Below are 10,487 nucleotides of genomic sequence, written 5' to 3'. Positions count from 1 at the left end.
TGAAAGGGCGATTAAGACGAAGAAGTTGAATACGAGGAATATAGGACCGTTTGAGATTTTGAGGCAAATCAGGCCAATGACATATCAAGTAGCATTGCCGACGCATTTGCCTAACTTACATGACGTATTCCACATGTCACAACTCTGTAAGTACACATCGGATGCGGTTCATGTGTTAGAGCCCGAATCGGTTGAGCTGAAGGAGAACTTAACCTTTCAAGTAACACCGGTGTGAATTGATGAGACTAGCGTAAAGAAGTTACATGGAAAAAAAGTTCAGTTGGTCAAAATTTCTTGAAGTGCGGGAGTGGAGGAGCATACTTGGGAATTGGAGTCTGAGATGCAGAAGGATTATCCCGAGCTATTCTCAGGTAAACACTAAATTTTGGGGACAAAATTTCTTATTTGGTGGGGAGAATGCAAGAACCGGAACTAATTAAACACTTAATTAATTAAATTAATTGCCCAAAATAGGATCTAAAAATTTAGAATCTTAATTAAAAAATTTTAATATGATTTTTGGACTCAGTAGATTTTTCTAAGTTGGAAAATATAATTTTCTGCGAAAAACTGCGTAAAAACACATACCGATAAATTAGCCAGCAGTACCAGCTTAAATATGTCTGGTACTATGTGAGAGCAGTAAAAACTGTAGAAAAACTTAGGAAAATAATTAAAGTTTAAAACCGGATGCTAATTTTAAAAGTTTGGCCCAAAGTTGGGCCAAACGGGCAAAAAATGCTAACGGGTTTGACGGGACCCAAGTTGGGCCCAAGCCCAACACATATATACCCTTAAGTGAGGCCATTTCAGCATCATAACCCTTCATAACTTAACATTACAGCTGCATGGATTGAGAGAAGAAAGGGGGAGTGTCACTATTCACCACCAACTGATTCACATGCCTTTTTTGGTTACGCGAAGCTCTTGCCGATCCTGTTAGTTTCATCTAACTTGTTTTGGTAAGATTTCGATGTTTCCTTTCTTTTCTGCAGCCCTAACAAATTCAAAAATGTGGGTGTTGATTTTGAGTAAATTTTTTGTGTTTTGATTAATTAAGTAGTATCTAAGGTTGGGCTATTGGTGGTTTGTCCCCCAAACACCATCGAAGAAGGTAAGAAAACTCTTTGCCTTATAAATTTGTAAAATTGATGAACCCTAGGTGTTGATTTATGATAAAATTATGTATGTCTAGCTTGACTTGTGAATTATTGGAGCTTTGGATTAATTGTTGGTGTTTGGAGACTTGGTGTGGACACAAATTTGGTGTATAGCACATATTGGGAATCAGCCAAAGTATAGTTTCGATTTTCTCTATGTAATATATAATATTTCTGGACACTTAGGCTAGTGGACCATAGGATAGGATCAAAATTGATTGTTGATAATTATGATGTGTGATGATTTTGATGATTGTAATGATTATGGTAAATGATGATGTTGAATTATGAAGTTGGGTGGAATAATGATGATTGAGTGGAATGATAATGAATTATGATGTTTGTTGATGTTGAGATAGGAAAAGTGCTACTTATGAGTAGTGAGATTATGTTAAAGTTGTTGATATTGGAATCTTGATGTAGAAATTGTAGAAATTGTTGGATTTATGGTGGATGAATGGATTTAGTTAGATGTTGAATTGATTGAGTTGGAATGGAAAGGTAAAGTATAGTATTTGGTAGGGTTGTATAGTGAAATTGAGTGAGCTTTGAATTGGTTTGGTTGTGAATTTTGAAGGTTTGAGAACCTAGTGAACTTTTGGTAAAAACTAATTTTTGGTAAACTTTGACGGATCATATCTTGAGCTACCGTTTTTGAAATTGATTCAATTTCATATAAAAGTAAAGACAATTTAAAGAGCTTTAAAACGGTATATATTTTGTGGAAATCAGAATTTTGTACAAAAAGATATGATCATTGGAAGTTGGTGCCAAAAATCTTATTTCTGTGATGTTGCAGAAATTGTGAGTTCTGGTTTGTGTGCACACGCACACTGTTGTGCACGTGCTCTGAGCAGGGGCCATATTTTTACTTGTGCGTACACAACCCTTGTGTGCACACACACCCTGTAAAAATTTGAAAACGTGCGTACGCACTCTCTGGTGTGCACTCACACAGGGATATGCCTACTGTTGGGAGCGTTCGCACGTTTTGGTACGCACACGCACGTTTTGTAATTTCCATGCGTGCACACAAAATGTAAAATTTTACTTTGTGTGCATACGCACGCCTCTATGCGTACGCACACTTGAGAAAACTATTTTAGGAGTGCGTACATACAACCCTATACGTATGCACACTGCCCTATTCTTTTAAGAAAACCTTATTTTTAACTGTTTTACCTTTCCGGCATGCTTGTGAACTTCCGTAAAGCTTATCTAGGGTGTCTTAACTTGTTTTTAGGCTTTGAAACATAGAGAATATCATAAGTAAGTTAACTAGATAATTGCAGGTAAAAAGTTTAGAAGACGGAACCTTAGGTTTCTAAAGTACTGAGCATGGATTAGTTGAGTGAGATGATGGAGTACTGAAAATGATTTCTGAAAAACACAGATTATTTTATACTGAGATTATTGAGACGCTATGCGCCTGGCAGTGTAAGGGCGGTGGTTAGTCCCGCTTACGTTGAGATGTGAGGTCTGTGACAGAGTATCTCGCTTGCATCCTTTCGGATCACAGGAGTGTCCCCAACACTATATCCGTGGGGGGTTCCCGTAGCTATATACGTGATCGAAATGCAACAATCCCATGGGGATGTGTCGGGTTGGAAGTTGAACCGACGATGTGATATCATAGCTAAATAGGAGAGGCATTCATCATGTGCATATTTTATCTGTTTGCTTGCTTTGCTGACTTGCATTGTTTACCTAATTGTATAACATACGTAGTTATTTCTTGAATTACTTGATATACATGATTATACTTATGCTTTACTTGTATTGCTATTACTTGTGTTTTCTGCTGGGATTGAGGAGGTTCGGAAGGCGGTGGTGATGGGATTGCATGGACGTTAGGCTGGCGAAGGCTGTGGGATAGCGGTGTAAATGTTAGATTATAAAATCCCTAAGTTAGATTCCCTTATTTTATTATGGTTTTAAAGTGATGGTTTTATATTTAGTTATGCTTTAAGTTGAATCTCATGATTGATAAGAAGCTCTAGGATTGCCTCTGGCATCCCGGAGTCTTATATCTTACATTACTGGGCACTGTTACCATACTGAAAACCTCGAGTTCTCATACCATATTCTGTTGTTGTTTTTCAGATGCAAGTCGTAACCCACCTCGGTGAGTTGCGAGATGGGGTGACAGAGCGGAGGATCTTGGTTATCTTTTAGATTCTTTTGGATACTTTAGTTTGTACTCTCACTTTTGTATTTTATTTGCCTTAGAGGCTAACTTTGAGAGAGATTATTGTATATGCTGTTTCACTTTCAAGATCTTGTATGTCTGTATATAACTAGTTGGCCTAAACTCTGCGGACTGAGGCTAGTTCCTTATGACTACTTGGTGCACGAAATTGTGATCTCAGGCAACGGCGCCAAAAACTCTGTACGCACGTCTTAATAAATCGTTTTTCATTCACCACTTCGATACAACTAACCAGCAAGTGCACTGGGTTGTCCAAGTAATAAAACCTTACGTGAGTAAAGGTCGATCCCACGGAGATTGTTGGTATGAAGCAAGCTATGGTCATCTTGTAGATCTCAGTCAGGCGGATATCAAATGGTTACGGAGTTTTCGAATAATAATAATAAATAAACAGAAAATACAGATAGAAATACTTATGTATATCATTGGTGAGAATTTCAGATAAGCGTATAGAGATGCTTTCGTTCTTCTGAACTTCTGCTTTCCTGCTGTCTTCATCCAATCAGTCCTACTCCTTTCCATGGCTGGCTTTATGTAAGGACATCACCATTGTCAATGGCTACTTTTCATCCTCTCTGTTAAAATGATCCGATGCGCTGTCACTGCATGGCTAATCATCTGGAGACATCACCGTGGTCAATGCCTGCATCCCATCCTCTTGTGAAAAAGGTCCAAATGCTCTGTCATAGCACGACTAATCATCTGAGGTTCTCGATCATACTGGAATAGGATTCACCCTCCTTTTGCGTCTGTCACTACGCCCAGCACTCGCGAGTTTGAAGTTCATCACAGTCATTCAATCCCAGAGTCCTACTCGGAATACCACAGACAAGGTTTAGACTTTCCGGACTCTCATGAATGCCGCCATCAATCTAGCTTATACCACGAAGATTCTGATTAAGAGATCCAAGAGATACTCATTCAATCTAAGGTGGAACGGAAGTGGTTGTCAGGCACACGTTCGTGGGGGAATGATGATGATTGTCATGTTCATCACATTCATATTGAAGTGCGAATGAATATCTTAGAAGCGGAATAAGTTGAATTGAATAGAAAAATAGTAGTACTTTGCATTAATTCATGAGGAACAGCAGAGCTCCACACCCTAATCTATGGAGTGCAGAAACTCTACCGTTTGAAAATACATAAGTGAAAGGTTCAGGCATGGCCGAATGGCCAGCCCCCATGATCTAAGAACTAGATGTCCCAAGATGTCTAATACAATAGTAAAAAGTCCTATTTATACTAAACTAGTTACTAGGGTTTACAGAAGTAAGTAATTGATGCATAAATCTACTTTCGGGGCCCACTTGGTGTGTGCTTGGGCTGAGCTTGAATGTTACACGTGCAGAGGCTCTTTCTGGAGTTGAACGCCAGGTTGTAACGTGTTTCTGGCGTTCAACTCTGGTTCGTGACGTGTTTCTGGCGTTTAACTCTAAACTGTAGCGTATAACTGGCGTTCAACGCCCTTTTGCATCATCTAAACTCGGCCAAAGTATGGACTATTATATATTGCTGGAAAGCCCTGGATGTCTACTTTCCAACGCAATCGAAAGCGCGCCATTTTGAATTCTGTAGCTCCGGGAAATCCACTTTGAGTGCAGGGAGGTCAGAATCCAACAGCATCAGCAGTCCTTCTTCAACCTCTGAATCTGATTTTTGCTCAAGTCCTTCAATTTCAGCCAGAAAATACCTGAAATCACAGAAAAACACACAAACACAAACTCATAGTAAAGTCCAGAAATGTGAATTTAACATAAAAACTAATGAAAACATCCCTAAAAGTAACTAGATTCTACTAAAAACATACTAAAAATAATGCCAAAAAACGTATAAATTATCCGCTCATCACAATACCAAACTTAAATTGTTGCTTGTCCCCAAGCAACTGAAAATCAAATAGGATAAAAAAAGAGAATATACTATAAATTCCAAAATATTAATGAAACATAGCTCCAATCAGATGAGCGGGACTTGTAGCTTTTTGCCTCTTGAATAGTTTTGGCATCTCACTTTATCCATTGAGGTTCAGAATGATTGGCATCTATAGGAACTCAGAGTTCAGATAGTGTTATTGATTCTCCTAGTTCAGTATGATGATTCTTGAACACAGCTACTTTATGAGTCTTGGCCGTGGCCCTAAGCACTTTGTTTTCCAGTATTACCACCGGATACATAAATGCCACAGACACATAACTGGGTGAACCTTTTCAGATTGTGACTCAGCTTTGCTAAAGTCCCAAATTAGAGGTGTCCAGGATTCTTAAGCACACTCTGTTTTTGCTTTGGACCTTGACTTTAACCGCTCAGTCTCAAGTTTTCACTTGACACCTTCACGCCACAAGCACATGGTTAGGGACAGCTTGGTTTAGCCGCTTAGGCCAGGATTTTATTCCTTTTTGGCCCTCCTATCCACTGATGCTCAAAGTCTTGGATCCTTTTTATTACCCTTGCCTTTTGGTTTTAAAGGCTATTGGCTTTTTGCTCTTGCCTTTTGGTTTTAAGAGCTTTGGCTTTTTCTGCTTGCTTTTTTTTCTTCTTTTTTTTTTCGCTATATATATATTTTTTTTTTCTGCAAGCTTTGTTCTTTGCTGCTTTTTCTTGCTTCAAGAATTATTTTTATGATTTTTCAGATTATCAAATAACATGTCTCCTGTTCATCATTCTTTCAAGAGCCAACATATTTAACATTCATGAACAACAACTTCAAAAGACATATGCACTGTTCAAGCATTCATTCAGAAAACAAAAAGTATTGTCACCACATCAATATAATTAAACTAAGTTCAAGGATAAATTTGAAACTCATGTACTTCTTGTTCTTTTGAATTAAAACATTTTTCATTTAAGAGAGGTGATGGATTCATAGGACATTCATAACTTTAAGACATAGTTACTAACTACTAATGATCATGTAATAAGACACAAACTTAGATAAGCACTTAACATAAAGAAAACAAAAAACAGAGAATTTAAGAACAAGGAATAAGTCCACCTTAGTGATGGTGGCGTTTCCTTCTTGAGGAACCAATGATGTCCTTGAGCTCTTCTATGTCTCTTCCTTGTCTTTGTTGCTCCTCCCTCATTGCTTTTTTCTATTCCTATCCTCAGTTGCTTCCAATAATTATGTGGAGGGAAGTGCATCCCCTGAGGTATCTCAGGGATCTCTTGATTTGCAACCACATGTTCTACCACTGAGCTATAGACCCTTGAGATGAATCTTTCCATCTCCCATGACTCGGAGGTGGAAGCCTTTGTCTTCCCTTCCCCTTTTCTAGAGGTTTCTCCGGTCTTAGGTGTCATCAATGGTAATGGAAAAACAAAAAGCTTATGCTTTTACCACACCAAACTTAGAATGTTGCTTGCCCTCGAGTAAAAGAAGAAAGAATAGAAGAAGAAGAAGAAGATATGCAGGAGATGGAGGGATATGTGTATGGATGTGAGTGGTGAATGGAAAACAGAAGGGATAAACCATGAATGGAGAGAGAGAGGGTGAGGTGGGTGGGGATCCTGTGAGATTCATAGATCCTGAGATGAACCTGTGGTGTCCACAGATCCTGAGGTGTCAAGGATTTACATCCATGCACCCATTAGGCATGTAAAACGCCTTTGCATACAATTCTGGCGTTTAAATGCCGAATTGATGCTTGTTCTGGGCGTTCAGCGCCCAGATGCAGCATATTTCTGGCGTTCAGTGCCAGCTTTCCTCACTGTGCATTTCTGGCGTCTGAACGCCAGGATGCTGCTTGTTTCTGGCATTCAACGCCAGATCCATGCTCTGTTCTGGCGTTGAACGCCAGCCAGATGCTCCTTACTGGCATTTAAACGCCAGTAAGATCCTCCTCCAGGGTGTGATTTTTCTTCTGCTATTTTTGATTCTGTTTTTAATTTTTTGATTTATTTTGTGACTCCACATGATCATGAACTTATAAAGACATATAACTAATAAAAATATAATTAAAAAAAAATTGGGTTTCCTCCCAACAAGTGCTTCTTTAATGTCAATAGCTTGACAGTGGGCTCTCATGGAGCCTCACAGATGTTCAGAGCATTGTTGAGACTCCCCAACACCCAACTTAGAATTTGGATATGGGAATTCAACACCAAACTTAGAGTTTGGTTGTGGCCTCCCAACACCAAACTTAGAGTTTGACTGTGGGGGCTCTGGTTGACTCTGTTTTGAGAGGAGCTTACTGTGCCTCTTTTCCATGTTTACAGAAGGATGTCCTTGAGTTTTAAACTCAAGGGAGTCCTCATTCAATTGAAGGACTAGTTCGCCTCTGTTAACATCAATCACAGCTCTTGCTGTGGCTAGAAAGGGTCTTCCAAGGATGTTGGATTCATCCTCATCCTTCCCAGTATCTAGGATTATGAAATCAGCAGGGATGTAAAGGTCTTTAACCTTTACTAACATGTCCTCTACTTGTCCATAAGCCTGTTTTCTGGAATTGTCTGCCATCTCTAATGAGATTTTAGCAGCTTGTACCTCAAAGATTCCAAGTTTCTCCATTACAGAGAGTGGCATGAGGTTTATTCCTGACCCAAGGTCACATAGGGCCTTTTCAAAGGTCATAGTGCCTATGGTACAAGGTATCAAGAACTTTCCAGGATCCTGTTTCTTCTGAGGCAATCTCAGTTGATCCAATGCATTTAGTTCATTGGTGAACAGGGGAGGTTCATCTCCCCAAGTCTTATTACCAAATAAATTGGCATTCAGCTTCATGATTGCACCAAGGAACTTGGTAACTTGCTCTTCAGTAACATCCTCATTCTATTCAAAAGAGGAATACTCATCAGAGCTCATGAATGGCATAAGGAGGTTCAATGGAATCTTTATGGTCTCTAGATGAGTCTCAGATTCCTTTGGTTCCTCAGAGGGAAACTCCTTATTGATCACAGGACGTCCAAGGAGGTCTTCCTCCTTGGGATTCACATCCTCCCCTTCCTCCTTGGATTCGGCCATGATGGTCATTTCAATGGCCTTGCACTCTCCTTTTGAATTTTCTTCTGTATTGCTTGGGAGAGTACTAGGGGGGATTTCAGTGATCCTTTTACTCAGCTGGCCCACTTGTGCCTCTAAATTTCTAATGGAGGACCTTGTTTCATTCATGAAACTCAGAGTGGCCTTAGATAGATCAGAGACTAAATTTGCTAAATTAGAGGTATTTTGTTCAGAGTTCTCTGTCTGTTGCTGAGAAGATGATGGAAAAGGTTTACTACTGTTAAACCTGTTTCTTCCACCATTATTAAAGCCTTGTTGAGGCTTTTGTTGATCCTTCCATGAGAGATTTGGGTGATTTCTCCATGAGATATTATAGGTGTTTCCATATGGTTCACCCATGTAATTCACCTCTGCTATTGCAGGGTTTTCAGGATCATAAGCTTCTTCTTCAGAAGATGCCTCTTGAGTACTGTTGGATGTAGCTTGCATTCCATTCAGACTCTGAGAAATCATATTGACTTGCTGAGTCAATATTTTATTCTGAGCCAATATAGCATTCAGAGTATCAATTTCAAGAACTCCCTTCTTCATAGGCGTCCCATTACTCACAGGATTCCTCTCAGAAGTGTACATGAACTGGTTATTAGCAACCATGTCAATGAGTTCTTGAGCTTCTGCAGGCATTTTCTTTAGGTGAATGGATCCACCTGCAGAAGTATCCAATGACATCTTAGCTAATTTAGACAGACCATCATAGAATATATCCAAGATGGTCCATTCTGAAAGCATGTCAGAAGGACACTTTTTGGTCAGTTGCTTGTATCTCTCCCAAGCTTCATAGAGGGATTCACCTTCCTTCTGTCTGAAGGTTTGAACATCCACTCTAAGCTTGCTCAGCTTTTGAGGAGTGAAAGAACTTGGCTAAGAAAGACTTGACCAGCTTATCCCAAGAGTTCAGGCTATCCTTAGGTTGAGAGTCCAACCATATTCTAGCTCTGTCTCTCACAGCAAAAGGGAAAAGCATGAGCCTGTAGACTTCAGGATCTACTCCATTAGTCTTAACAGTATCACAGATCTACAAGAATTCAGTTAAGAACTGAAAAGGATCTTCAGATGGAAGTCCATGAAACTTGTAGTTTTGTTGCATAAGAGAAACTAATTGAGGTTTAAGCTCAAAATTGTTTGCTCCAATGGTGGGAATGGAGATGCTTCTTCCATGTAAATTGGAATTAGGTGCAGTAAAGTCACCAAGCATCCTCCTTGCATTATTATTATTTTTGGCTACCATCTCCTCTTCTTGTTCAAAAATTTCTGAAAGGTGCTTGCTGGATTGTTGTAATTTAGCTTCTCTTAGTTTCCTCTTCAGAGTCCTTTCAGGTTCTGGATCTGCTTCAACAAGAATATTCTTGTCCTTGCTCCTGCTCATATGAAAAGAGGGAACAGAAAAATAATAATAGGGATCTTTTTTACCACAGTATAGAGGTCCCTGTGTGAGTAGAAGAAAAGAAGAAGAAAAGAATGTAATGTAAGGAAAGAAACACAAGGGTGAGGAGAGCAGAGATGTGAGATGAAGAGAAGTGTTAGTAGATGAATAAATAAATAGAAGGAGATGAGAGAGAAAGAAAATTTTCAAAAATTATTTTTGAAAAATGGTTAGTGATTTTCGAAAATTAGAAGAAGAAATAAATTAAAGTTGAATTTTGAAACAACTAGTTAATAAAAAAGAATTTTTGAAAAAGAGGGAGATATTTTCGAAAATTAGAGAGAGAGAGTTAGTTAGGTAGTTTTGAAAAAGATAAGAAATAAACAAAAAATTAGTTAGTTAGTTGAAACAAATTTTGAAAATCAATTTTTGAAAAGATAAGAAGATAAGAAGTTAGAGAAGATATTTTAAAACTCAAATTTTTGAAAAAGATATGATTTTGAAAAAGATAAGATAAAAAGATATTTTTGAAAAGATATGATTGAAATTAATTTTGAAAAAGATTTGATTTTTAAAATCACAATTAATGACTTGATTCACAAGAAATCACAAGATATGATTCTAGAACTTCAAGTTTGAATCTTTCTTAACAAGCAAGTAACAAACTTGAAATTTTTGAATCAAAACATTAATTGTTGATAATATTTTCGAAAATTATAAGATAAAATTAAGAAAAGATTTTTGAAAAATATT

General features: G+C 38.2%; 1 non-coding gene across 1 annotated transcript; it reads left to right on the top strand.

Moving 5' to 3' along the window:
• Positions 1-9,094: 9,094 nt before the first annotated feature.
• Positions 9,095-9,202, top strand: LOC112738717 (small nucleolar RNA R71). The gene has a single exon (XR_003169660.1). It is a non-coding gene; the product is annotated as a small nucleolar RNA R71 (small nucleolar RNA).
• Positions 9,203-10,487: the final 1,285 nt, after the last annotated feature.

Source organism: Arachis hypogaea, chromosome 13 (assembly GCF_003086295.3).
Source record: "Arachis hypogaea cultivar Tifrunner chromosome 13, arahy.Tifrunner.gnm2.J5K5, whole genome shotgun sequence".
Lineage (NCBI taxonomy): Eukaryota > Viridiplantae > Streptophyta > Magnoliopsida > Fabales > Fabaceae > Arachis > Arachis hypogaea.
This window is presented reverse-complemented; position numbering and strand designations above follow the sequence as displayed.